This window comes from Stegodyphus dumicola, chromosome 4 (assembly GCF_044657685.1).
Source record: "Stegodyphus dumicola isolate Sdum_Otavi_A_Nest chromosome 4, ASM4465768v1".
Lineage (NCBI taxonomy): Eukaryota > Metazoa > Arthropoda > Arachnida > Araneae > Eresidae > Stegodyphus > Stegodyphus dumicola.
In genome coordinates, this window is record NC_140771.1 from 140,116,579 (window position 1) to 140,144,294 (window position 27,716).

Consider the following 27,716-nt stretch of genomic DNA (forward strand, 5'->3'; position numbering starts at 1 on the left):
AATACGTTGCAATAGTAATGTTAATGCATATTCGCATAAATAATTTGTTAAAAAAAAGCAAGGTGTTTAAAGCATGTCTGAGAAGGAATCATACTGAGTGCAAGAAAAGTTATTTTAGCGTTCTTTATTTTATTAGAAGTAGATTCAGCTATACATCACTATTGTCTTCTACAGTTGTTTCAAAATATTCTAAGATCTATAAATCGACATCAATCACTTTAAAATGTAACATTTAATATGTACAATATTTACAGATCATTAATCAAACATGGTGGTTCAGTTGACAAACAAATCTATGTGCTTTCGCAATCGAAATCTTCCAAAGAGGAACAGAAGTGTTCCTAATCAAATAGTGTGCGAAGCATCAAAACATCGAACTCTCTAGCTGCCGGTGGCGATTCTATTGGAAATTCAGAAGGCACGTCGCGTCGCGTTAACACGCAACGCTAGCGCCATCTGTCAATTAATCAAAATAATTTCCACACGCTCCCCACCTGAACTCTATCAAGAGTTCACATCAATCTAACAACAATCAAATTTATATCAATAAGTATTTTAACATATAATTATAAAACAATTAATAAGTATATTAGATGAATAGAAAATATATTCAAATTATAGTCACTATACTAAATTCTAAAAAAGGTATGTTATCATCAAATATAATTTGACACTACTTCAGTAAAACTAAACTATTCTTAATCTAATCATATGAAATTAAATTAGCAAAATAAACAATTGCACAAAACATATTCAATCTTATTCATATTATTAAACGATAATTTTTTTTTAAGTTCTAAAGGATACAATAATTGAACTGGTCGGTTTATTATTGTTCCATCAGCAGTTTTTAGTTCACAAGAACGAACTTTGTCATCACGACCACGGAAAACGTTTATCACTCTACTACAATTCCACAGAAGTTTGCACTTATTGTTGCCTTCAATTAATACAAGATCATCAACTTTTAGATCATCATAAACGTTAGGATTTTTTAATTGATGAGCTGTCCGAAGATCCATCAAATATTGTTTTTTCCATTTAGTCCACAACTGCCTAACCAATAAATCTTGGTGAATCTTTCTTTTGGTCAGAGAGGACTTGGTAGAGCCATCTTTAACAATGGAATTAAAGTTGATAGGTAATGTAGAATCTTTGTTTCCAAAAATAAAAAAATTGACTGGCTTCAGTGGCAACGGTTCCTTGTGCTCACTGTATACATATTTCAAAGGACGAGAATTCAAAACAGCTTCCACTTGTCCTAAAACTGTTGACAATTCTTCAAACGTTAGTAAAGCTTTACCTAGAATTTTTCTTAAGCACTCTTTCACTGATTTTACTAATATCTTGTAGAAGCCTCCCCACAAAGCCCCTCGTTCTATTATAAACTTCCAACTGATTCTTTCATTCGACAGGAAATCTTGGAATTTCTCATTCGACAATAGTTTAGAGAAATGTTCGAGTTCCTTTTTTCCCCTTTTAAAAGTTTTCGCGTTGTCCGAATAAATAACTCGACAATTGCCTCTCCTAGATGTGAATCTTTTGAATGCCATCAAGAAAGAACCTGTAGAGAGATTCGGTACAAGTTCCAGATGTATGGCTCTAGTGATAGCGCAAGTAAATAATATTATATAAGCTTTTTGACTTCCTTCAACGTTTTTCTACGTAAATCGGCCCAGCAAAATCGATGCCAGACACGTAGAATGGTGGTGTCTCATTGATTCTGTCTTCTGGAAGTTGAGAAGTGGTCTGGTCAGCAGACTTCAATGAATATCTTTTACAAATAAGACACTTGTTTATTGTTTTCTTGATAAATTGACATTTTTTTGGGATCCAAAAGCGACTTCGAATTTCAGCTAAGGTCGTTACTACTCCTCCATGCATCATTTTAACATGTGCACTTTCTACAATCAAATTCGTTAGCCAGGAGTCTCCTGAAAGAATTGCCGGATGTTTTTCATCATGTGACAAACTAGAATGTTCTAATCTTCCACCCACTCTCAGGATCCCGTTCTGGTCTAAAAATGGGTTAAAAGGATATAAAGATGATTTCTTTTCGACTTTATTCTCTCTCTTCAGAGACTCGATTTCTTTGGGATAAAAACGTTCTTTTTCAGATCGAATCCAATAATTTTCGGCATTTACTATTTCTTCAGTTGTTAATGGACCTGTAAAATGGTTAGTTTTCCTAGTTTTACCAATGAATCGCTTCATCCAACCAGTTAATCTCAACAATTTTCTTAAATTACTATATTTTAAGATGTCTATTACCCTTTCTTTAACTGCCGTGCACACAAATTCATAAATATCATTAATGTTCTTGCGGTATTCTAATACATCTTTAGTGACAGGTTTCTCTTCATTCTGTCGAGGCCACAATTCAGATGACATTCTAAGCCATTCTGGTCCTTGAAACCAGATTGGATTGTTTTTCAGCTCATGAAGTTTAGCTCTTCTCGAAGCCAAATCAGCGGGATTACATTTACCGGGGCAATAATGGCAATTTTCTGGGGATGTTAAATTTTGTATTTCCTGAATACGATTTTTAACGAAAAGCTTAAATTTCTTTGCACAGTCTTTTATCCAGAAAAGTGTGATTTTCGAATCAGTCCAGAAAAAACAAGAAAGTTGTAACTTCAAATCTTTAGTGATACTAGTGCCTAATTTGGATGACAAAAGAGCTCCCATTAGTTCCAACCTAGGTAAGGTGAGCGGTTTTAAAGGCGCTTCTCTAGTCTTTGAAGCAACAAAAACCGTAAATATTTGTTCATTGCTAGAAATTATACGTAGATACGCTACTGTACCATACGCCTTTTTGCTAGCGTCAGAAAAACAGTGCAGTTCAATCCTTTTCACATCACTATTACTGATCGCAGAAAAATAATATCATGGAATACCGATTTCGTCTAAATTAGAAACTTCTTTGCACCATGTTTTCCAAAGAGAACATAAATTTTCTGGTAGTTCATCATCCCAATCTAAAGCAAGTGTCCAAATTTGCTGCAATAAGATTTTGACTCTAAGTACAAACGGTGATAATAGACCCACAGGATCAAAAATTCGTCCTATTGCCTGTAGGACAAAATGTTTAGTATTAACTTGTTTTGATAGAAATGTTATCAAATTTTTTACATCAAAGTAAATTATGTCAATTTGATTGTCCCAAGCGACTCCTAACACTTTTAATGGAGGATTTCTATCTTCCGAAACATGACTAGATTCCTCGGATTCAGTACCTTTTTTAAGCCATAATTCGCACAGTTCTTGAGAATTGGTGTGCCATTTATGTAGAATCATACTAGCATCTCTGAAAATGCTGACGCATTCTAAACTAGTATTGAAAGCAAGTTCAACGTTTTGGTGTCCTCCAATGATATCATCTACATAAATGTGATCATTTAGATATTCGCAAGTGGCAGGGTAGGTTTTCTCATATTGTTTCAAATTGTGTTTAATGGTTGCAGCCAGTAAAAACGGACTGCTATTTACGCCAAATAACACACATGTGAACCGATAAGTTATAAAATTTTGTGGATCATCGAATGGGTTTTTAGTAAACAGAAAACGCGTTACATCTCTGTCCTTCTCATCTACTTGTATCTGAAGAAAAGCCTGCTTTATGTCACTTGTAAATGCTACAGGATGAAGCCTGAAGGCCAACAGAAGTTCAAGAATGTCAGGATACAAATTTGGACCAATATGCAAGCAGTCATTTAACGAGATTTCACCAGGTCCATGTGAAGACGCGTCGAATACGATACGTAGTTTACTAGTAGTTCGATCACTACGAACTATTTCTCTGTGAAGCAAATAAAATGTGGTTTGAGATTCACTATCAACAGTGTTTGGAACTACTTCGATGATGTTTTGTTCTAAATAATCTTGTAGAACTGTTTGGTACGAATAAAATTTTAGGGTTATTCTGAAATCGCTTTATAAGTTTCTCAAATCGTTTAAGCGCAATCGCTTTATTATCATGTAATTCATAATTTCTATTAAACTTCTATGGCAGCCTAACCTTGTAACGAGAATTTTTGTATAAAATTTCCGATTCGAATTTTTCCATTATAGTATTGTCTAATGGGTGGGATGATTTATTTTCAGGTTTTATACCTAAACTTTCAAGCTCCCAAAATTTCTTTATCTGATCAGATATTATATTTTCCTCAACTACGGTATTAAAGGCTGTGGAATTATACGTTGTACCTTTAGTGTAACCTAGCAGAGACTAAATAACGCTTCAGCAGCTACTAAATGTTTGTTTATACGCTTAAGTTTCCCAGTCACTATATCATAATAATGATTAGCTCCTATCAAAAGAGTAATTTTTTCTTTGCAATCCCAAGAGTCCGCGAGTTGTAAACCTTCTAACTGTTTGCCTAAAATGTCTCTATCAAGATTAGGAGGTGGTAAATCAGAACTTGAAATTTGTTCAGTCACGAAAGCTTCAATTTCGATTTTCAAATTCGCTGTTTCCTTGTTGTGTAATTTTATCTTAACAACGTCAAATTTTTTCTAATGGGTGTTTTATTTCCAAACGTAAATACCGAAATTAGAAAATACTAACAAATTAGAAAATTTAGTCTTACCTTTTGCTGACTTCGCACACTTGCAAAGTGCTAAATCCAATTCTTTACGGCCTTATGCACCAGCTGTTTCAAAATATTCTAAGATCTATAAATCGACATCAATCCCTTTAAAATGTAACTTTTAATATGTACAATATTTACAGATCACTAATCAAACATGGTGGTTCAGTTGACAAACAAATCTATGCTTTCGCAATCGAAATCTTCCAAAGAGGAACTGAAGTGTTCCTAATCAAATGTTGTGCGAAGCATCAAAACATCGATCTCTCTAGCTGCCGGTGGAGAGTCTATTGGAAATTCAGAAGGCACGTCGCGTCGCGTTAACACGCAACGCTAGCGCCATCTGTAAATTAATCAAAATAATTTTCACAACAGTTGCAAGTAATTAAAAGGCAAGTACTACAAACAGAAAGAAAGATCAACGGATTTTTTAAAAGCTTACTGGTTGCTGATAACGACGTTCTGTTATATGAAGGCCAAAAGAAAAATAAGAAAAAAGGCAAACAAGTGATGCCAACTAAAGATGGTAAATGGAATTAAATAAGGAACCGATCTGTTTATAGATGATCTTGGAAACGGATTAAAATTTAAATCATTGACTAAAACAGAAAGATTTTTTATAGCTATGGAAAGGCTAGAGAAAAACCAGTTCACGAATCGAGAAAAGTTTTGGATGATAATGTTTGAAGCAAATCTGAATTTGTGTTTTGGACACCAATAATACTGTGATATAGATGATTTGATTTCTTTTTTTGAAAATCTGCAAATCTTTATTAAAAACTGTAAAATACAAAAAACCTAAAACACCCCATATAGGTAAAATAGTTAAAAACTTTACAATTAAAATTAGTGTTTTTACGCCAAAACAAGCAATTCGGCCGGCGGGTAGGTAAACAAAAATTTTTGTGTACGAAATTGAAACTTAACTTTTGGTCACACTGGGCAAAAATATACTGAAGTTGGTGCACCAACTTCAGTGTCTCAATTCGCTATTCTACAACTGACTTAATTCACTATTCTACTAAGAGTTTAAAACATAAAGAAATGGCGGCCTCGTTAGGCTTAGCCATTTCAACTTTTGAATTGTTGATAATTCTACAGCTGTTGCATGCAGATCAACTAAAGGCATAAAATTCTTAACTGGAAAATAGGAATAATATAATTCAATTACATTTAAAGCAAAAAATTTGCAATTTACAAATATATAAGACTAAAAAACCCATCTCACAGAGCCGGGTAACAGAGTGGTAATATATTTATATAGGTTTGGTACAGCCTATTGCAACGAGAAAGGGAGGTGCACAGCTACATGTCATAGTAGTTTTATGCACAAAATTTCAACACTCTACGATTCCCCGTTTTTTAGTTATACGCAATAGACGTCACGAAAGAAATCTCTTCTGAATCCATTTTAAATCCATTTTACAATTGGTTTTATAAAAATGAGTCCTTTATTTTGTCGTTATGTACAGATGTTAAGAGAAAGCATCCCTCAAATAGATTCGAGGGCGGTCAAAGTGGATATTTTCGTTGAAATATGATAAAAGAAAATTTTCGCGATTACAATACTTTCTTACTTCGTACAAGAAAGTAAAAAGTGTACAATGAGGCTAACATTTGTTTAGGAGAGAGATAGGATCTGGCATCTGAAGAGAAAACTGAGAAAGAGGCGAAATACAATGTGGTACCAAAACTAGAAAGGCTTCACGTGATTAAGTAAGGAACGAGAATTTGTCGTTTTAAAGTCAAAAGGAAACTGAATGGTAGAATCTATAAATTGCAGCTGAACTGGCCTTCAGATTTGTAGCATTTACTTGTAACCCAAGAGATCTCTTGGCAAAGAGGGGTACGGAGTTATTTATTGAACTGAGTTCCATTCTTTTGGATTCCCTGAGAAGAAGTATTAGGGAGAATCTTATCAGAATTCGAGAGAAGTCATTCGAAAGAAGTCAGCTTATGTCCGAAATATCAACTAAATTGGAAGGGTAAACTCTGGGAGAATATCAGGAATGACTGGAATGAGTTCAGTCGCAGGCCACGTAGAGCGCTGTGGTTAATTTCAGACTAGGTACAGGGCACGACTCCTTAGCCGAACATCTCAGCAGAAGATATTGAATAATAGGCAGTGCCCTATTAGTAAAACAGACAGTAGGAATAAGCAGCACTTTTTCGTCTGTCCGGACCTTGGCCCTAAGTTAAAACATAGTGGTTATGTCCTCCTGCTGTACTAGATGGACAGGGATCTTATGTCCTAAGCACAAGGTTTCTTCTCCTCTAATCACTGAAGATTTTCAAGAATTTAGTTGTGAAATTACTATGTCTTAATTTTTTAAATTTTTTGGTATTATAGACTTGAATTTTAATGCTGTAATATTTAAGTGTTTTTAAGACTTTGGTGACGTAAATTTGAATTTAATGTTTTGTTTTTGACATGTGGCCTGATGTAAATGGATTGATTTGCAAATAAAGCCATAGGAAAGAATAGTATCAACTTGTAACCAAACAGGCAAAAATGTTGAATAGTTGAAAGTGCTTCTGCTAAGATAAAATCTGTGTCAATCAGTTTTGGTTTGTTTGGTATTCGCCAGTTTTATTTGGCGTGCCATTCTTTTTTTATAGCGAAGGATATTTTTTCTTGACTTTTTATCCGACAATTCAGGCGCGCAAACTTCTCACTCAGATGTCGAATCTGACTTCATATCTATTTATTGTTCTTGAAATGTTCTGTGAAATAAGAAAATTGTAGCTTATTTACAAATGAACGCTTTAACTTTGAGATTATTCATTTAACTCGTTATTAGCAATGAGGTGTTATTTTTTAAAGTAAAATCATGCCGGAAGATAAACGCTTCTGAGGTATTTTCCCGATCAAACAATAATTTTACAGAAACCTTCGAATATCTTACTGTTTGGATAGCTTAATTTTCTTAGCTTGTGGAAATGATTTAAAATATGATAAATAAAGAAAATCCGCAATTTGTTTAGCCACTGAGCGAGTAAACGGGTAATCTCATTTAAATGCTTAGAAGTTTCATTTTGATTTCATTTGCCCTGTGTATTGCAGCTGTGTACAATGATTTCTATTATTAAGCGATATTTATGAGCTTTCTGTAACTTTAATCAGCAGAGGGATAAGAAGATGATTTTGCGAAATGCTTTAATTCGTCGTAAATAGGCCTAATCAAGTACATTTGTTAATACGAATTATTAGGACTGGGGTATAATTTGTTGTTGTTAAAGTTTGGAAAGTGAACTATATTTTATTTATTGCACGATATAGAGATTTACGATTATTTATTTACAGGTATTAGGAATTTTTATTGCATTTTGTTGAATTATTTGCGTGAGTAAAAGCTTGTAAACATATTTGTAGCAGCAGATGTAATTTCTATTCTTAGCAAAGGTAAAAAAGTGATTTACTTAATTTTGTTAATGAATAAGGTAAAAGTTGCAACTCAAGATTTTTTATCAGTAAATGGGATTGTTGGTTTTTAAGAAATTGATATAAAAAAGTAAAGTAATATAACGAAATATTTGTTAAAAACATGTCAATGAAGAAGAAAGTCAAGAAGAAAAGATCGCGAAGAGAAACAAAAACGCGTATAAGTTCGAGAAATGGAAAAACGCTGGATAGTTAGAACTTTAAAGAATTAGAAGAATTGAAATTACATAGTTTCGAAGTTGTTAATAAGAATGGAACTCGTTTAAATACTGAAAATAATACAATGGTTAATATGATTTCAAAAATTAATGCATGAATTTAATTTAAATGAATGTGATATTAGCTTTTATTTCATCATGTTTTACTTATCGTTCAGAAAATGACAGTAATTTTCTTGACCATTCTTCTTCCCTACAGAGCAATAAAATTTCCTAACTTTTGCTAACTGTTTTGAAGACGTAATTTTAACATCCTTATTGCCATTTTATTCCTTACTGCCATTTTGTTTCTCTGTTCATTTGAACTTCTCCCGCTGATATTTTCCATTTAATTATTTATTTATATTACAGGTTACGGAACAAATTCAAAAGCAGTAAAAGAGAAAGAATAGTTGAAACTCAAATGATTGCCGTAGAATTAAACGTAATTTTATATTGAAAAAAATAGGGTCTTTCACTAAGCTCAGTGTTTCTCAACATCTTGGAAATTAATAAACGGATCAAAAGATGAGAGAAAATTAATGATAATATAATAATAGCAAAATATTGAATGAGTTCATAATTTTTTTTTTTTTTTGTTTTTTACATTTAAACAGAATTAAAACATTTTTAGTCCAAAGGGGCTTTGTCCCTGAAGGACTATTGTTTATTAATTTTAATTAATAGGTTTTCTGAATGTATTCAAAATAAAACGTAATTAAAAGAAAAGAAAATATTCATAAGTATATATAAAGGAAATACATAAAAAGGTAACAGCTGAGAACAATTCTTTTTAATTTCTATATAAAATGTTGTTTGTTCTTTTTCGGCTTTCTTTTTATGCACCTAAATATGCATATTTTTTAAAAAAGAAATATTAAAATGATACATTTTGTGATGTTGTAACAGATGTTTCACCAAGCGAAGGGAAGGGAGAAAGTAACTCGGTAACTACCAACCGGTTTGGAAGGCTTAGAAGCAAGCTAATTGCTCTTCGTATTATTGTGAAATTTTCGAAAAATAGGTGCTTTTCTTCATGCTGTTTCGATTGCTCCATGCCTTATACCTTTATTAGCAGCTCAAGACGTCTTTTCTCTTTATTTTATGAAAAGTAGCTTCTTAAAATGCTACTCATTTATGAATTTTTTTCAGTGTTTTATACTTATTTCAACTGAATATAATTGTTCAATGTTTCCTTTGCTTTGTTTCTATAGCATAAATTTTCTTTTTTTTTTTTTTTTCAATTTTTCATATAGTGTAGTAATACTACCGAAACTATTCGTAAATATTTGCGTTTGTTTGTAATTTAGGTTACTTATTTTTGTAGTGTTGTACTCTATTATTTTTTTTTGCCTGTTTATTTAATACATTTCGTATGGTGGTTTGCTTTGGTTTATTTGATTATAGTAAAGCACACGAGTACTATCTGTCTAGGAAGGGATGCTTTCGTGGAGGACGTTCAAAGGAAAACTTGCTTCTATCCAAGTTACGCACAGAGTCAGGAAAACGGTCATTCAGCCATTCCGTTCGTTTGGAATCTGAACTCGGCTCGAACTACAAGTATTCGTCCACTTTTACCGCTTAGCTGTTGGTGAGCCGCATTTTGTATGTTGATTTTATGTTTGTTTGCTGTGTATTTAATCTTTATTCTGTGGAGGCTTATTGTGTATTTATTTGCTTATGTGCGGTTACTTAGTGAAGCGGATTGTGCTTAGTTGAGAAAAACTGACAAGCTTAATAGCTCGATTTGTAATATGCAAATTTGAAATGTCGCCAAAGGCTTATGTGGTTTTTACTCTTTAACAATAAAGTAATTGTACTCATCAATATCTCTAAATTCTAAGTGGAGTAATTTGATAACTCATATAAGACCTATGATATGGGCAAACACCTTCTATAAAGATTTAGGTTCAAGTTAGCGATATTTAGCGCTATGGATAAACTTTGAAAATTCTTCAAAAAATACGTTTTTGAAGCAATAGCTTGGGATGTTTCCAAAATTACTTATTCTCCTCTTTGATGCAAACTATAAATTTAAGCTGCATTTGAGTCTTTTTGGTGCATTTGAGTCTTTTTGGTGCATAGTTACTTTTTTCTATTTATTTTTATTCTTCTCTTCCTCCTTTAGCTCAAAACCTTTTAGCAACATTGCATCAAAATTAAAAAAAATATGAAACGGTTTCATGTAAGAATATGAAAATTTCACCGTAGGGCAACAATTGTATGTTTACTTTTGTTTAAAATGGCATGTAATTAGGCTTCCACTTTGTAATGAAATATGGAAGATTGTTATTCTATATGCTTAATAGAAAGTTTGCGACAGCAGCTCATGGTCTGATTCCAAGCTGCTATGAGATGATGTTCACGCGACACTGAAAAAAAAAAAAAAAAAAAAAAGGAAAAAGAAAATTTTTTTTAGTATAGACATCTTTTCAGAGATTTAAAATTCATGGCTAAAATGTAATTCCAAATAACCGTCTACATAGCAGCAGAAGGAGTCCTGCCAATAAATCGTATTCAAAATTCTATTTATAACTTCCTACCTACTGTACGTATTGAGACCTCTTCTGCAAACATTTACAGTGCAATTAGAGAAAAATACTTTTTTAACCGCAGCTCATAAAACACCGAGCTTATAAGACAGCAAGACTTACAAAATATGATCATCTCAAACATTGCCAATGATTTCATTAAAAAATCTACAGTAATAGTATGCGTTCTGAAATTTGAGAAAGCATTTGACAGTCGTTGCGAAAAGGATAGATTAACGAACCGTCTACTTGTTAATCTATCCTGTTCTTTGGTTCCAGTCAACGTTATCAAACTTTTGAATTCCTGCCCAAACAGGATGATCTATCAAGATATCTGGAGATCCTCTGTCACGAAAATGTGTCATAAATGTAGGAATTCCCAAAGGTTCATTGCTGGAAGTAACACGTTTTAATATATATATTAACGATTTGCCTGTGCCTTTGTCACCTCAGGTCATGAAATATAGTGATGACACTGTAAATATAGTAAAATAATTAGTTCATAAACTTCAGCTGCGCATGAATATCGTTACACACTGATGCAAAGTAAAGAAAGTTAAACATAACATCAGGGAATATTGTATAGTTCTATACCGAAGACAGAAAAATAGTATTAAAGTCAACGGACACCGTGGTTGATAATAATATATATTATTCATGTACAGAACTCGTATAAATATCTAGGAACCGCAATCAAGTCAGCTAATTTTGAAGAATATATAACTGAAGGTATGGATAAAATCAGTGCTTCATTCATGTCCATACACCCCACCTACTGGCAGACATAAAACTCAAACTACATTCCAGAGTTAAGTGCATGCTCTATTTAATGTTAATAAGATATGTCCTACTATATGTTATTCCTGTCTGGACAAAAGCTACAAAAACTTGTTGTATAAAATTAAAAATTAGATGTATTCCTCAGTAAAGCTCTCCACACCATTGTGAATGTCCTATAGTACGAGCGAAACACACATATTAATTTAGAATTAAAAGTGATTAACTCAAATGATTACACCTTGATAACTTCAAACAGTTTTAAAAGATGAAAGGATCATCTTACCGGGCAATATGAAAATTTCTGGTTCCCAGCAGTCGAACATTTGGTCAAAAGATCAAAGATTGTTCACCACAATTGTACATAGTAATTCCTATTTCAAAAAGTACAATAATCACCTGAATTCGCTTTCTCATCAAACAAAGGGAAACATATGTTTACCTCACGAACTCATCTATTGAAATTATATTCCTTGACGTTTATCATCTGTCGTCCCTAATTTTCATCATTTTAGACCTAGTGTATAAGCATTTAAATTTCCAGTTACCGTGAATGGCTTCAGGGCAAAATTTCGAGTGATTTTAGTTAAAACTATTAAAAGCTGCATGTCAGCAGCACAGGGAAATTCCAAATTCGAGTATAGATAGAAGAAGTTGGACCGTTATATAGTATTCAGGTTCCATATGCCATAGGCTGTTATGGTAAAATTCTTGACTATAACACATAAGATGTGTATTTATGCCAAATAAAATTTATATGTTTTAACATTGAATAATTGTATGTGAAACCTGCTTAGTAAGACTCACGTAACGCTAGAGGGCGCTAAGAGCGCTTTGAGTGTGTTCAGAGAGTTGATGGAAGGTGTGATGCATTGATGATGCGAGATTTCTGAGATTGTGATAATATTCTAATTAATTAAATCAATTTATATTTTATTGATTTTTGATTTATTCATATTTGATGTGATATTAAACCACCATATATTCGAAAGTTGGATTACCACAGAATCTTCAAACCACTGATGCGCATTTGGTGCATCTCGGTCGAAAACCAGGTAAGAGAATCTTTCTTGAATTATTGAAACTGAATTATACCTGGATAGAAATTAAATACGGCTGAAAATCTGTCAAAGTTGAAGAAGAAACGCACTTCCGTGCGTTCGATGTTGACGAAATTAATTAACAAAATAGAATTCGTTATCAACAACGAAAACGAAACAGTTGATCAGTTCGAAGCATTTTTGAAGCAATTAATCGGAAAAGAAACTGACTTAAATTCTTTAAATGATGAAATTGAAAATATTTTCAGCGTCGAGACAATATATGAAGATATAAAAGTTTCAGAAGAAATCAAAGAAAAAATAATTTTTTGGAAATCGAAACTTCATTCTAAAATAAAGAAAATAAATTCTGATTCTATCCAAGTTGATACAGTTTCACAAAACATTCAGTTGATTAATAATGAAATTGAAAATATAAATATAAAATTGCCTAAATTATACATTAGTAAATATTATGGTAATTATTCTGGTTGGTTAGACTTTTACAATTTATTTGAAAGCTCTGTTCATAATAATCCTAAATTGAGCAAAGTTGATAAATTTAATTATTTGAAGTCCTATCTCGGTGGTACCGCGGCAGCATGTATTAGTGAGTTCGCTTTAAGTGACGAAAATTATGATAGAGCACTTGATTTATTGAAAGAACGGTTCCACACAGTAAAATGTAAAAAATATGAAATGTAAATGCAATTTATCGAGGAAAATAACAGAAATATATCACACGAATGAATAGATCTTTAAAAACTAACGAAACAAAACATTAAATTTATCACAAAAGTCAAAAAGTTAATGTTCCGAAGAATTCTCCTTAAGTTCTTTAAACTACTAGAAACAAAATAGTCTAAATACTACTTTAAATTACTATGTAGAGTACCTCACTTTGGAATTCTAAGTTAATGTTGGAAGTGAGGAATCTAAGAACTGATAAGCGAATAATCGCTTGCGTTCGGGACAAGAAACAACAAGATAGAAGGGTAACTAACCCTTTATTATTTCAATAAGATTTAACAAAACTCCGCCTGGGAGTGTACAGGCAAAGTCCGCACTTGGACTTGAACTTAAAAGACTAAGAATTAAACTAAAACTAAGATTAACTAAAGAAGTATAGCCGAAGCTATCAAGGTTCAATTTGAGTTGGCCCCTTAACTTATTTTACTACGAAGCTTAGCAAGGGCCTGAGTACAGCCGAGCGTAATAACAGCTTTGAGAGAGAGAGAGTGGCCAAATAGGCAGACGCGCACAAATCAGAAACTCTGATTCTCTCTGACTCAGTAAATTTTACAAATCAATATGCAGCGAGCCAGGGCTGCGGTCACTCAGACAGTTCAATTCGCAATTGATAATAAAATAGACTTTATCACAGGTCAAGAGCCATATACCCGCGATGGCGAGGCAGCAGGTTTTCCATTACAATGTAAAGTATTTCAAAGTTCCAATTACGACTATCCACCAAGAGCTTTAATAATAAGCTGTAATCCGGACTGGTCTCTAACATCTACCTCACTCGATCAAGATCATGTAGCAGTGCTCCTAGAAGTACATTCCTTCGCTGTTATCTTAGCGTCGATCTATTCTCCTCCAACAGCGGATATTGGCCCGACGACAAGATTCATCCAAATATCATACATCGATTTAAAATCCCAAATATGATATTCGCAGGCGATTACAATTCAACATAATATGGCCTGGGGATATCGAACTACAGACCCGAAAGGGAGAGAACTAGAGGACTTCATATCCTCGAGTAATCTAATAGTCCAGAATACAGCAGATGCACCGCCATCCTTCGACAGGGTCTTTGCGCAGGGATGGCCAGAACTCCCCCTGACCACTCTGCACGTAGCACCTCTTTTGCAGGACTGGAAAGTCGAAGAGGAAGAGAGCCTCAGTGATCAGAAGTTCATTACCTTCTCTATATCGCAGACCACCTCCGTGTCCAAGAATAAACGCTATAACCTTCCTGGCCGGAAATTAATAACATTTACGAAGAAAATTAAAGTGCAGCTAATGCGCCTAGAACCTTCGCTCCAACTAGCTAACACAGCAGCAGAATTAGAAGACTTCTCCGTAACATTACAAGAAACAATGCAAGCCAAATGTAATGAAATTCTCCCTCTTAGAAAACCTAAGAGACTCCAAGGCATTAACTGGTGGTCGAGTGCGCTCAGAATACAGCAACGAAAGTGCAGAGCACTACGAAGAAAACTCAAAAGCGAAAGACGGTTGGAGATAGAGTCCAACACCCTCACCATATTTGAACGGGAGCGGGCGCGGTACAAAAAGATGATTGTTCAGGCTAAGATTACTTCCTAGAAGGAATTCTTCACCCAAGCAAAAAGACGTATGGTATTCAGCACAAAATAGCTACCGGTAAAATTTTTAAACCTTCGCAGCTACAGATCCCTCTCTCAATCACCAATAGTCAGGAGTACACGGCAGACGCCCTACGTACGCTCCTAAACGCAGTTTTCTGCAAAGACGTTGTACTGCAGGACACAGTAGAACAAGCTCTTCTCAGGACTGTAACAACCACACTGGACACCCCAAAAGAACAGGATATTACAATTAATGAACTTCAAAAAGTTCTTGCAACTCTGCCGCCAAGAAAGCCCCTACGCCCGATGGGATGGACTATGCTATCACCAAAGCAATGATCAAAACTCACCATAAATTCTTTGTTGACTATTTCAACGAGCTTCTGGCAGCAGGTATATTCTCCAAACCCTACAAGATAGGGCAAGTTATTTTATTTCTGAAAAAGAACCGGAACCCAGCCGAGGCGACATCCTTTCGTCCTATCTGTCTCTTATAGGCAATGGGTAAGGTACTAGAAAAGATTATCATGAACAGGCTACGGTACCATTTACACACGCAAGGATTCTTAAGCTCGAGACAATACGGGTTTAGGACCGGCACTTCTACAGTCCACGCACTCTTCGACATTAGAGAAGCAATTTTAGAGAATCGACATAGCGGCCACCATACTGCCATGATAAGCATAGATCTCAAGAACGCTTTTGATACATTATGCTGGCCGGCTATCAAACAGGCTCTGCGGAAGGCAAAATGTCTGAGCAACCTGTATAAGATGCTAAGCAACTATCTACTGGATAGAAGACTACTAGCAGTTCACAACTCAGGCATAATAGAACAGGAGCAGACGAGAGGCTGTCCACAAAGGTCAATGCGCTGGTCCACACCTGTGGAATCTAACTTTCAACGAAGTTTTAACAGCTACATGGCCAGCGCACACCCAGATCTACGTCTACGCAAACGACGCAGCGCTAATAGTGAACCCGAAGAGAATTAGAGACTCACTGTAACGAAGTGTGTCAACAATTCTACGCCCTATGTGACAACCTTAAACTGAAATTTGCAGAGCACAAATCCAAAGTATTATTAATACCTAAAAAGGGAGGGGAAGTTCTCTTTCAAGAAGACCAACCATTAAGATCAACAATCAGAGGATACAAATAGTCAATCAACTAAAATATCTGGGCCTTACGTTCGACCACAAGATGACCTGGATACCACACATCCAGGACATCAAAATTAGAACAGTGACAATAGCGAAGCAAATGCGATTATTTCATGGCCACAAATGGGGTCTCAATCCTATATTCAGAAGGTCCTCTTCACCACAGTGGTGGAAAAGATAGTCACTTATGCAGCAGGAGTATGGGCTCACCCAATGCAAAGCAGGAAAATTAAACTCCTTTCTACCATTCAAAGACCCTTTGCATTGGGTATCACCAGAACCTACCGCAAGACCTCTTCAGACGCGATCAACGTGCTAGCTGGCCTCTTTCCCCTACACATCCGTGTCGAAGAGGAGGCAGCAAGACAAATCGTCCTGCAGCTTAAAAGACCTGTGACCTTTGACGAAGAATATTTTAATCCAGAGGACTATGAAGCTAAATGCTGCCCACATGCATCCAGCGGCCAAAAGCACCGGAATAAGCATAATTACCAATCCAACTACGGCCCACCGTCCAGCACAGATCACCATCTTCACTGACGGGTCGAAGACAGACGAAAACGTGGGAAGTGCCTATGTGGTCATGCTGCAGGATACAGTCATAGATAAATGGAAGGATCAACTAAGGCAATTTAATAGCGTTTTTCAGGGAGAAGCAGTGGCAATTGCTCAAGCAATCCGCTACCTGCAATCCCACCGCTCCCGCAACGTTACAATAAAGACAAATAGTCTTTCTTCACTATACGCAATAGGAAACCCTGACCACCCATCCGATATTATTCAGGGAATACAGGAAGATCTGCAAAAAAGTTCCCAACTCCATACAAGACTTGAATGGATCAAAGCGCATGGCGGCCACCACGGTTATGAGTTGGCTGACCATCTAGCCAAAGAAGCTGCCACATGAGCAACATCTCAACAAATCAACATTCCATGGCCAGTATTTTATCTGAAAAGAAAATTGCGCTTAAAGGCAATCGGGAAATGACAGCAGGCATGGGATAATAGCGATACCGGCCGACGGACTTATTACCCTGTCAGCTACGTGGAAACTACCAAAAATTTTGCAAACATGCAATTGGTAAGATACATTACGGGTCACGGACCATTTTCCGAGTACTTTAACAAACGCGGGATAAGTAACACTAGCCAGTGCGCCTGTGGACAGACTGGCTCTTCGGAGCATTATCCGGAGTATACCTCCTGTCCCCTTACAGAAGGGCTACACATCAACCTTTCTTCGACCAATCGACAAGCTTTCTGGAAGTTTTTGATAAAACAGAGGCACTTGGTTAGAAAAATAGTACTGTTAATGGATAAAATGGCCGACTTTGACACAAACCTGTGCCATAGTTAGCCAGCCATATAGACGAATAGTAATTCAGTGTCTAGCACCAACTACCAACACCACAAAATAACTGTGAATTATCGTAAGGAGTATCCAACACTCCTAGTAATATAGCAAGAATCAACTATTTAATCAGTTTGCATTATGCCAACCAAACGAATTATGTTTATTAGCTGTACCGCAATATGTAAATAAGGACCATCTGTACCTGTTTATAAATGTATCTTAAGTACCATCACCATGTAGTTATGTTTTATGTATATATATGTATAATGCACCCAATGATTCTATACTCAATGTAATTATGCGCCTTGTATTTGTATATATATGTTCTAGTATAAATGTTACTGTATTGATCATTAACTGTATTAATCATTGCTGCATTATTGTATTAATATTTTTAGCATCATAAAATTAATAGCACCAATTGAACCTTATTACGTACTTTCAAGTCTACGAGACTAAGGTACTATGTGCATTAAGATTGTGAGCCCAATGATTACTATGTGCCTAATACTATGTATATATATCCTCGTATGTATGATAATGTAACCATGCATCCGAATATAACATCACGCAACATGACACTTTACCGCATAGTGTTAATCTAAAGCCTTAATTCTAAAAAATCCATTGCATAACTAACTTCTATAGCATTGTTATTATATATATTATATATATATTTGTTTATATATTATGTATCGTCTGTATACGTACCATGTATATAATACTTATAAATCCAATGATTATTGCGTGCCTAATAATTGTGTATACGTGTTTTAGTATGTATATAACTGAATCCATGGCTCAGCGCATATCATACTGTAGCATGGCACTGTACCACACAGCGTTAAACTAGGATCTTACACTAAAACTAGCAGAACCAATGAATTGTTCGAGCATTGTACTAAGTATCTTATGTATTATGTACGTATATGCATATTGCATCTAATAATTATGTATCTTATGTTAATTATGCACCTAAATATTTGTATATTTTTATATATATAGTATTAACAAGTAGAAATATTACTGTATTCATGCGTCAGTATTTAACACTGTGTAACATGAAGCCGTTTCGCATAGTGTTTCGCATATTTTTAAAATTATAAAATAGAATGACATCCAGAAATTAGCTGTTGCCATTTTCTCAATAGATATTATGTCTAATAACAATTAAATAATTTACAATCGTTCTTACATTCGACCATTCTGACTTTTCAATTGTCCTCAATTGAACCAAATCTTATCATACATTAAAACGACAAATAAACAACAACAAAAATATAATAATAGGTAGAAAAAAATAAAATGAAATATAAAAAAAAAATTCTATAAGTCCTATACAAAGTCTCTATAGCGCAATGGTTTGCGCACTGTTCGCTTGGGCCTTTTAAGTACATCATCGTCTTCGTCATTATTGTTATAGTCGTCATTGTCATCATCATCATTTGCTTCTGCATTTTTCCAAGATTTTTGTTGACTTACATGAGCAGTTGATGCATAAAAGCGACCATCGCAGGCTTCTTCTAGTTGTGATATTCTATAAGTGTGGCCCGGATGTACTTCTGTCACAACCATTGGACCACGATACTTAGGTTGAGTTTTGGTTGGTTCTCCTGGTGTAGAGTTTGAATTTCTTTTAACTACTACTATTTCTCCTTGCTCAAATGATAGAAATCCCGATTTCTTCTTGTCATAATTCATTTTTTCTTGTTCTGTAACAATCTTTTCTCTAGCTTCTTTTTGTAGTTTTTCCGGTTCCTTCCAACCTTCTGCTTCTTCCTCAGCAAGTAATCTCAAAACTCCATCTTGAAATCGTGGTACATATCCATGAAGTATTTCAAATGGTGTTTTCCCAATAGTTTTATTGATTGTGTTATTCAAGTTTCTCTCAACTTCTTTAATTCTTTTATCCCAATCCTTTTGATCTTTACTTTTCATTGATGTTACTATCGTTGATAAAATTGTTCTGTTCGATCTCTCGACCATACCATTTCCTTGTGGGTGGGAGGTTGAATTTAATGTAGAAGAATTCCCTTTTCCTTACAAAAATTTTGAAATTCCTTTGAAGTAAATTAAGAACTTCGATCTGATATTATACGATCTGGTAATCCAAATTCGTTTATGAAACTCATCAATGATTTCAGTACGTTTTTCGAAGATGTGTTTTTCACAGCATACAATCGAACGAATCTGGTCATATTATCAATGACGATTAACAATTCTTTGTTTCTTTTAGAACTTGTGATGAACGGTCCAAGATGATCAATGTGTATTGTTGCTAAAGGTCTGCGGCCTGGGGGTATAAGATGCAGAAGACCCTGTCTTTTTCCACCTGGAACTTTGTTGATGAGGCATTAGAAACACATTGATATATGTCGACGAACATATCTCTTCATAGCAGGAAACAAGTACAGTTCTTTGATTTTTGACACAGTCCTATCAACAGCAAAATGTCCCATAAACTCATGAAACTTCACAGCTATGCTTTTTCTCATGCTTTTAGGTACGACGTATAATAACTTCTTCTTTTCTCCATCCTCCACAATACGGAACAGTCTATTCCTTTTCAAAATATAATTCTCCACATTTTGATTTTCGTCTTTGGTTCTTTCACTTGGGTCTTTCTTCAAAATTGTTATTTATTCTCTTAACTTTTCATCTGCATGCTGTATCATAAGAATTTGTTCGTCTAAATTTAAGGTCAGACAAACTGCTAAATTATCTTCTATCAAAGAATGCATGGTGTCTGATGAATTAATAACAGGAGCTCTACTGATTGCATCGATGTGAGACATTTTATTTCCTGGTTTGTGCCGTATTTCAAAATTATATTCTTGAATAAGGATACTCCAACGAGCAATTTGGGGATTGCTAGATTTCTTTGCATTCATGTAAACTAATGCTTGGCAGTCGGTAACTACCGTAAATTCAATTCCGAGTAAGAATTGTCGATATCTATCTAGAGTCCAGACAATTGCCATTAGCTCAAGTTTACTCGAGTGATAATTCTTTTCAGCTTCCGTTGTATTTTTACTCACGCAGTAGACAAGATGCCATTTGCCGTCACTTCCGAGTTGAAGTAACAGCAATACCCTCTGAGCATGCATCAGTATGGACTTCTGTTTGAGCTTTAGGGTTGTACAAAGCTAAAATTGGTTGATTCGTCAGTTCATTTTTCAGCACTGTAAAAGAATTCCGCTGACCTTCTTCCCATCTGAATGTTTGATTTTTCTTAGTTAGTTGAGTCAATGGTCCAGCTTTAATGGCATAATTTGGAATAAACCTTCTAAAAAAACTTGTTAAACCAAGAAATCGTCGAACTTCATGAAGGTTTTTAGGTCCTGGGAATTTTGATATTACTTCAACTTTTCTTGATCCCGGCTTTATTCCGTTTTTATTGATGATAAAGGCCTAAATATTCTATTTCTTGTTTGGCAAATTCACATTTCGGTAACTTCAGGGTTAGGTTAGCTTAGCTGCACGTAGTGCTTCGAATACTTTAATTAATTTCTGAATCATTTCTTCCCAAGTCCTTGCTGGAACAAGTATATCGTCAATGTAGCACAACACTTCCTTATTACATAATGAGGATAATGGATGTTGAAATTCGTTGAAATTCGTTGAAATTCCGCAGGAGCGTTAGTCAAGCCAAAAATCATTCTTTCAAATTGTCCACTTTCATCCGGTGTTACGAAAGCAGTTTTCAATTTTGCACTTTCATCCGGTGTTACGAAAGCAGTTTTCAATTTTTTTCACTTTCAGTTAGTGGAATCTGTAAATATCCGTGTGCTAAATCTAGCGTTGTAAACAGAATACACACATGCAATTGTTCTAATAAATCATCTATTTTAGGCAGGGGAAATTTATCCTTTATAGTTTGACTATTGAGACGTCTGTAATCAACAACTAATCTGTATTCACCGGTCTTTTTCTTTATTAGTATGACAGGACTAGCATATGGGGATCGCGTTTCTGTTATAATTCCATTTTCTTCCCATTCTTGAACTATTTCTTTGATCGCAGCTCTTTCAGAGGCTTCATAAATACTGGCTTTGAACCTTCGATTTCTTTAATGTCCATTTTTAGGAGATCTGTGCACCCTAGTTCTGAAATATTTAGTGCAAAGCAATCTCTGTATTCATTCAGAAGACACAATAACTCTTGTTGGTGATCAACGTCGAGATCCGAGCCAATTTTAACTTGGCTTAAACTTATAGGAACTTTTATGTTGTTAATATTTTACGATTTTGCTAAGTTCGAGCTCAATTCAGAAATTTCAGTATTTAAACATAGTTCAACTTCTTCTGCTCTCCCAACGCATTGATCTTTTTGGAGCCTAACACTTCTATCGCCAACGTTAATCACTGGTATACAAGTTTCGCCATTTTTAATTTCTAATAAACAGCTTATACCTTCGGAAGGATTTTCTATCATAATTAATCCATTATCTACAGAATCTGTTTGAGAACTGACAAAACTGATCGTATTTTTCTCTAATTCATTTTCCTCAAGAGCTTTAAGGCAGACTCGATTTATTTTTTCATCAATTTGGAGGTTACTAAATAGTTCATCTTCCCTATACCCGAAGTGAAATCTGTTTCCTATTCTGACATAAACGATGTGAGGAAGATCAAGCCATGTCCGTCCGATGATTAGATGAACTGGCTGTGCATTATCAGGTACAAGGTATATATTAATGCCTTGGCCTTTTACATTATCAACTTCAATATCGGCTTTAATCATTCCTATACATGACACTGCAGGCACCCTTTGATTTCCAAAACCGTACAATTCATTCATAGCAGGTTCTGTTTCACTTTAAGTTTCTGAGCAACTGAAGTCCTTAAGAGACAACAAGAACTCCCCGTATCAACTAAAGCCTGTACTTCTTCAGAATTATTCAGTTTTGCTTTCTTCAAATATGACTTGCTCTCTTTTAAATTTTCGCCAACTTGCTCAACAGAATAATTTTTATCATTTGAATGATTATTTTCAGCTTTAGTAACATAATTTTTAGCTTTATGACCTGTTTTATTACATTTTCGGCATGTTACTACTGGTTCGGGCAGCGGACAATCCCTTGAGATGTGTCCAAAATTATCACAGCTGAAGCATTTTGGTTCACCTTTTTCATTATGTGTGATACCGTAGAGTTTTTTCTTTTCGTTGAATTTAGCAACTGGACCATCTTTAAAGGAGTTTCTTTTGTCGTAAGACCCTTCTTTACGCGGTTGTTTATTGTTGAAAGTTGACTTCAAGGTATCATAATCATCTAGTTTTTCAACTAAATCAATTGGTGAAATCAACTCAGACAAGATGTCAATAAAATGATCTTTTACTTCTGGGAGACACTTTACGCTTTATCTGATCCGCTACAATAAGATCGCTAAGTTTCTCAAAAGTATCTACTTTAATTCCGCTTATCCATTCATTACAAAAATTTCTTAACTCATACGCAAAATTCTTCCATGTGTTTCCTACACTCTTATTGTGCGTTAAAAATTTTTGGCGAAATTTTTCAGGTGTCATCTTGTACCGTTTTAATAAGATCCCTTTAACTTCTTTATAATCGTTTGCAATCTCATCGGTTTCTCTGGCGATTAACGGAGCAATATCATATGGCAATAAGCCAAACAAATGAGTAACCCGTGTATTTTCTGGTATTTCAACTTGTTTAGCCAAACATTCAAACATGATTAAATATAAACTGATATCATTCTCGTCAGGTTTAAATTTTTGCATCAAACGATGAAGGTCTAACTTTAGATTCATATGCGTACCACTAGCATTTTCATTGGTGCCAGAATTTGTAGATCTACTTTCTGCTTCAATACGCAGTTTTTGCAGTTCAAATTCCATTTCATCCTTTCGTTTTCGTTCCTCATATTCTTCTTTTCGCCTACGTTCTTCAATTTCTTCTTTTTGCCTACGTTCTTCAATTTCTTCTTTCCGCCTACGTTCTTCAATTTCTTCTTTTCGCCTACGTTCTTCAATTTCTTCTTGATGTTTTCGTTCTTCAATTCCTTCTTTTCCTTTTCTTTCATTTATTATAATGTTTAACCATTCTTTGGCGTATTCTTCATCGTACTCTTTGCTAGCCAAAATTATCTTTTTCAAATCGCTCATTTTATGACTCTCATTTACATCTTCTCCCAATTCTTCAGCTAATATTCTTAAATCGCATTTCTTTGCCTTACCGAAAATAGACATTTTCGTACTCATTAAAATGCAAATTATATATATATGCTATTATTATTAACTTCCAATTAGACAACTTAGTAGAACATAGTTATTGGTATTTTATAAGTTTGTTTGACGTTCTAAATATATTTCAAAATTTAAAGAAATGAAAAAAATAAACTCTCTTTCCAAAATGATAAAAAAAAAATAACAAAATTAAATTCTATAATAAATATGTTACATCAATCAATGCACATACCTTGAAATTCAAATTCTTTTCAATTTATTTACGTATAGCAAATTCTTGTAGCTTTAGGCTTAGCTTTCAGAATAATCCCACTTCTGATTTATGTTAAATTCCTTTTGTTAAATTAATCACTTATAAAATGGTTGTAAAAGACAAACAAACATTTATTTAAAGATAAATCTTAATAACCTACACGTAACGTATTCGTAAACGTACATAACATAACAAGCGTACTTACTGCATCGTACCACTAAACATTTTTAAGCGTACATCATTTCAATGAATATTTTTTAAAATTATAAATAGAAGGACATCCAGAAATTAGCTGTTGCCATTTTCTCAATAGATATTTTGTCTAATAACAATTAAATAATTTACAATCGTTCTTACAGGAAACAGTACAAATAATTCAGTAGCAAGACACTGTACCACACAGTACTAATCTAGGGTCTAACTTTTAATTCACTGTACTAATTACTTATTCCAGCATAACATTGCGCACCTAATATTTCAGTATGTGCGTGTCTTCTGTAATCTAATGATAATGCTTCAAAGGATCATAGTGTACTCAAGATATGAGTACAAACGTTATGTATACATGCTACCGTATCCATGCTTTTGCATACACCTTGTAACATGGCAATGTATTATCCAGTGTCTAACATTAATTAGCTTTAACGCCACTGTATTAAGTACCAAATTTGTATGTATGTTTATGTCTTAGTATATTAGCACAATGAACACGTATGGTTATCTAGTAAAGGTGGACGTAGCGCTATACCGAGTAACCGTATTGGTAGAGGGGTGGTGCCCACGTCCTCCGTCGTATGTCGCATGTCTGACTCATTAAGTAAATTCGTGGTTTAAATACCACTCCTCCTCATTAAATATTCAGCAAATTCCAAAACTACGTTCTGGCCGGAAGTAGTAAGTTGAAGTTAAGAAATTTGACAGGAAAGGAACTTAAAATTTAACTGTTAATAAGATTAACATAATCCTTACAACTAAAACTACAAATATAAATGCAAAAAGCAATCAAATATCCTGTAAAAAGGAATAAAGATTAAGTGCAATAGGTAATAATGAGAATATTTACGATATTTTGAATATTACAGGTGAGTCATATGCAAATCTATTGACACCAATTTTAATTAAGTTAACTCCTTCAGAATTCGTGTTAGAATTAAATCGCATTCTATGCGACAAAGAATTTGACTTAAAAACTCTTTTGCAATTCATTAATAAAGAAATTCGAAGCCGCGAGAGATCCTTTCCAATAAATAATTATAAATCATCGAAACACCGAGTGCACTTATTTTCCTCGCAAGAGAAAATAAAAAGTAAAAATTCTACTTGCATTAGACATAACTCTTCAAGACCTCCGCATAAGAGGGAGAATTCTTTCTCTCCCCCACACACGCATGAATTCCCTGCGTCAGTCGAAAATATAATGTGTCTATTTTGTAGCAAAGGTCAGAAATCAGAATCGTGCTCTATATTTAATGCAAATGAAAAGAGAGATATATTAAAGAAACAAGCTCGCTGTTTCCTTTGCTTGACGCCAAATTATCGAGTTAAAGAATGTTTGAAAAAGGAACTGTGTCCTAACTGCAGTAAACCTCACCATGTTTCAATTTGTTTCGAAATCAAAATAATCTACACGTTATTTCTCCAAAAGGAGAAACCGATAATGTCGTATCGGCGAATGTCGTGTCGGCACAAAATAATACTATGTTACAAACATGTTCAGCCTTAATTAATAATGGAAAAGAGCAGGAAATTGTTAGAATTTTCCTGGACAATGGTTCACACCGCTCCTTTGTTTTGTCAGCTATTTCCAAAAAGATTTAACTTTCCAGTTGTTAGAAAGGAAAGCCTTTCCATTTGCCATGTAAAGAAATATCAATACTAATAGGTGCAGATTACTCTTATGATATTGTCACTGGTCGAATTACACGCTTAAACAAAACCCTCGTTGCAGATGAAACAATATTTGGGTGGTGTTTGCAAGGCCGAAACACGAACTTAAATGAAACGTTTGCAATGAGTGTTATGGTAAACGAATCCAATATTTCCTATCAACTCAAGGAATTTTGGGATTTAGAGAATTTGGGTATAGAGGCAGAAGTAACTGACATAGAAACCACTGAGAAAGATATAATGAGTGAATTTGAATTCGGAATTACATATAAAAATAGGCGATACAAAGTGAAATTGCCCTGGTAACCAAATATGAAGACATTATTAGAAAATAACGAGCAGATAGCAATGAAAAGATTTTTGAGATTGAAATCATCTTTTAAAAATAACCCTTCCTTATTTTGTGAATATAACACTGTTCTAAAGAATTATCTTTGGAAGAATATTATTGAACCTGTCCCAGTTGATGAAGTAAATTTACACCAAAATACATTTTATCTACCTCATCGAGCTGTAAGACGTACGGATAAGACTACAAGTAAATTACGCATTGCGTTTGATGCTTCGGCGCATGCGAAAGGTCAGTTATCTTTGAACAATTGCTTATACACGGGACTTAATTTTATGCCTAACCTATTTCTTCTTTTGATCAGATTTAGAACGAATCCGATAGCATTTGTTGCAGATATAAAAATGGTCTTTCTCCAGATTGAAATAGTAGATGAAAGTGAACGAAACTACACCAGATTCTTTTGGGAAGAAGATCCAGGAACTGATGATGAAAACAAGAAATTGGAAATTTTTCGGATGACAAGGGTGTTATTTGGGGTGAGATCTAGCCCGTTCCTCCTTGTAGCAACAATCAAACATCACTTGAAAAGGTACGTAGATATATTTCCTCTGACTTCTAAGCATCTTAATGAGTCATTGTACGTCGACGATTTTATTTGTGGGCAAATCACTGTTCAACAGGTTCTAAAGACTTGTAAAGAGAGTGTAGACATTCTAAAAGAGGCAAGCATGGACTTCGAAAATGGAGAACCAATTGTCCTGAGCTAAGTAAAGAATTAAAGAATTTAAACTTCAATGTAGATCAGGGTGAAAATCATCAGGGTAGAGTCTCTAGATACAAAATTGATAGCTTCAAAAGCATTGGGAATTGGTTGGGATGAACAAACTGACATTTTATTTCGATACCATATTTATATATTTCGATACCTGGAAACATTTCTTTTAAAAAGAACTAACACAAAAATACACTTACTACAAGCGGTAGATCGATTTTTCGATCCAGTAGGTTTTATAGGACCATATACTATTAGAGCTAAGCACTTGATAGAAGAAATTTGGTGTTTAGGATTAGACTGGGATGCAAAATCCAAATAGTTAGAAATTGTTTGGAATAAATGGTGCGATGAGGTCCAAGATGTAAAGGAAATAATTATTCCTCGATATTATTTTCAAAATTCTTTGCCCAGTCATGTAATCACATTTCAATTACACTGTTTTCCAGATGCATCTAAGAAAGCTTATGGTACTGTTGCGTACTTACGCATAGAATTAAAGGGTGGAAATATCATTTCTAGGTTTGTAGCATCAAAGGGCACGGTAGCTCCGTTGAAAACCCTTTCGATTCCTAGATTGGAACTCATGGGTGCACTTTTGTCTTCAAGATTGAGCAATAAAATTTTAACTGCACTAAGCTTTCCTGTTACTCAATATTTTTGGACAGATTCCTCAATAGCTTATTACTGGATCAAAGGTGATCCAAATAGACATAAGGTGTTCGTGAAGAATAGAATAAAAGAAATACAAAAATACAGCAATCCAAAAGAATGGCATCATTGTATGGGAAAGAATAATCCCGCCGATTTGATTTCTAGGAGTTTATCCTTAAGCGAGCTCAAGACTAATCAGCTCTGGTTGCATGGACTCTGTTG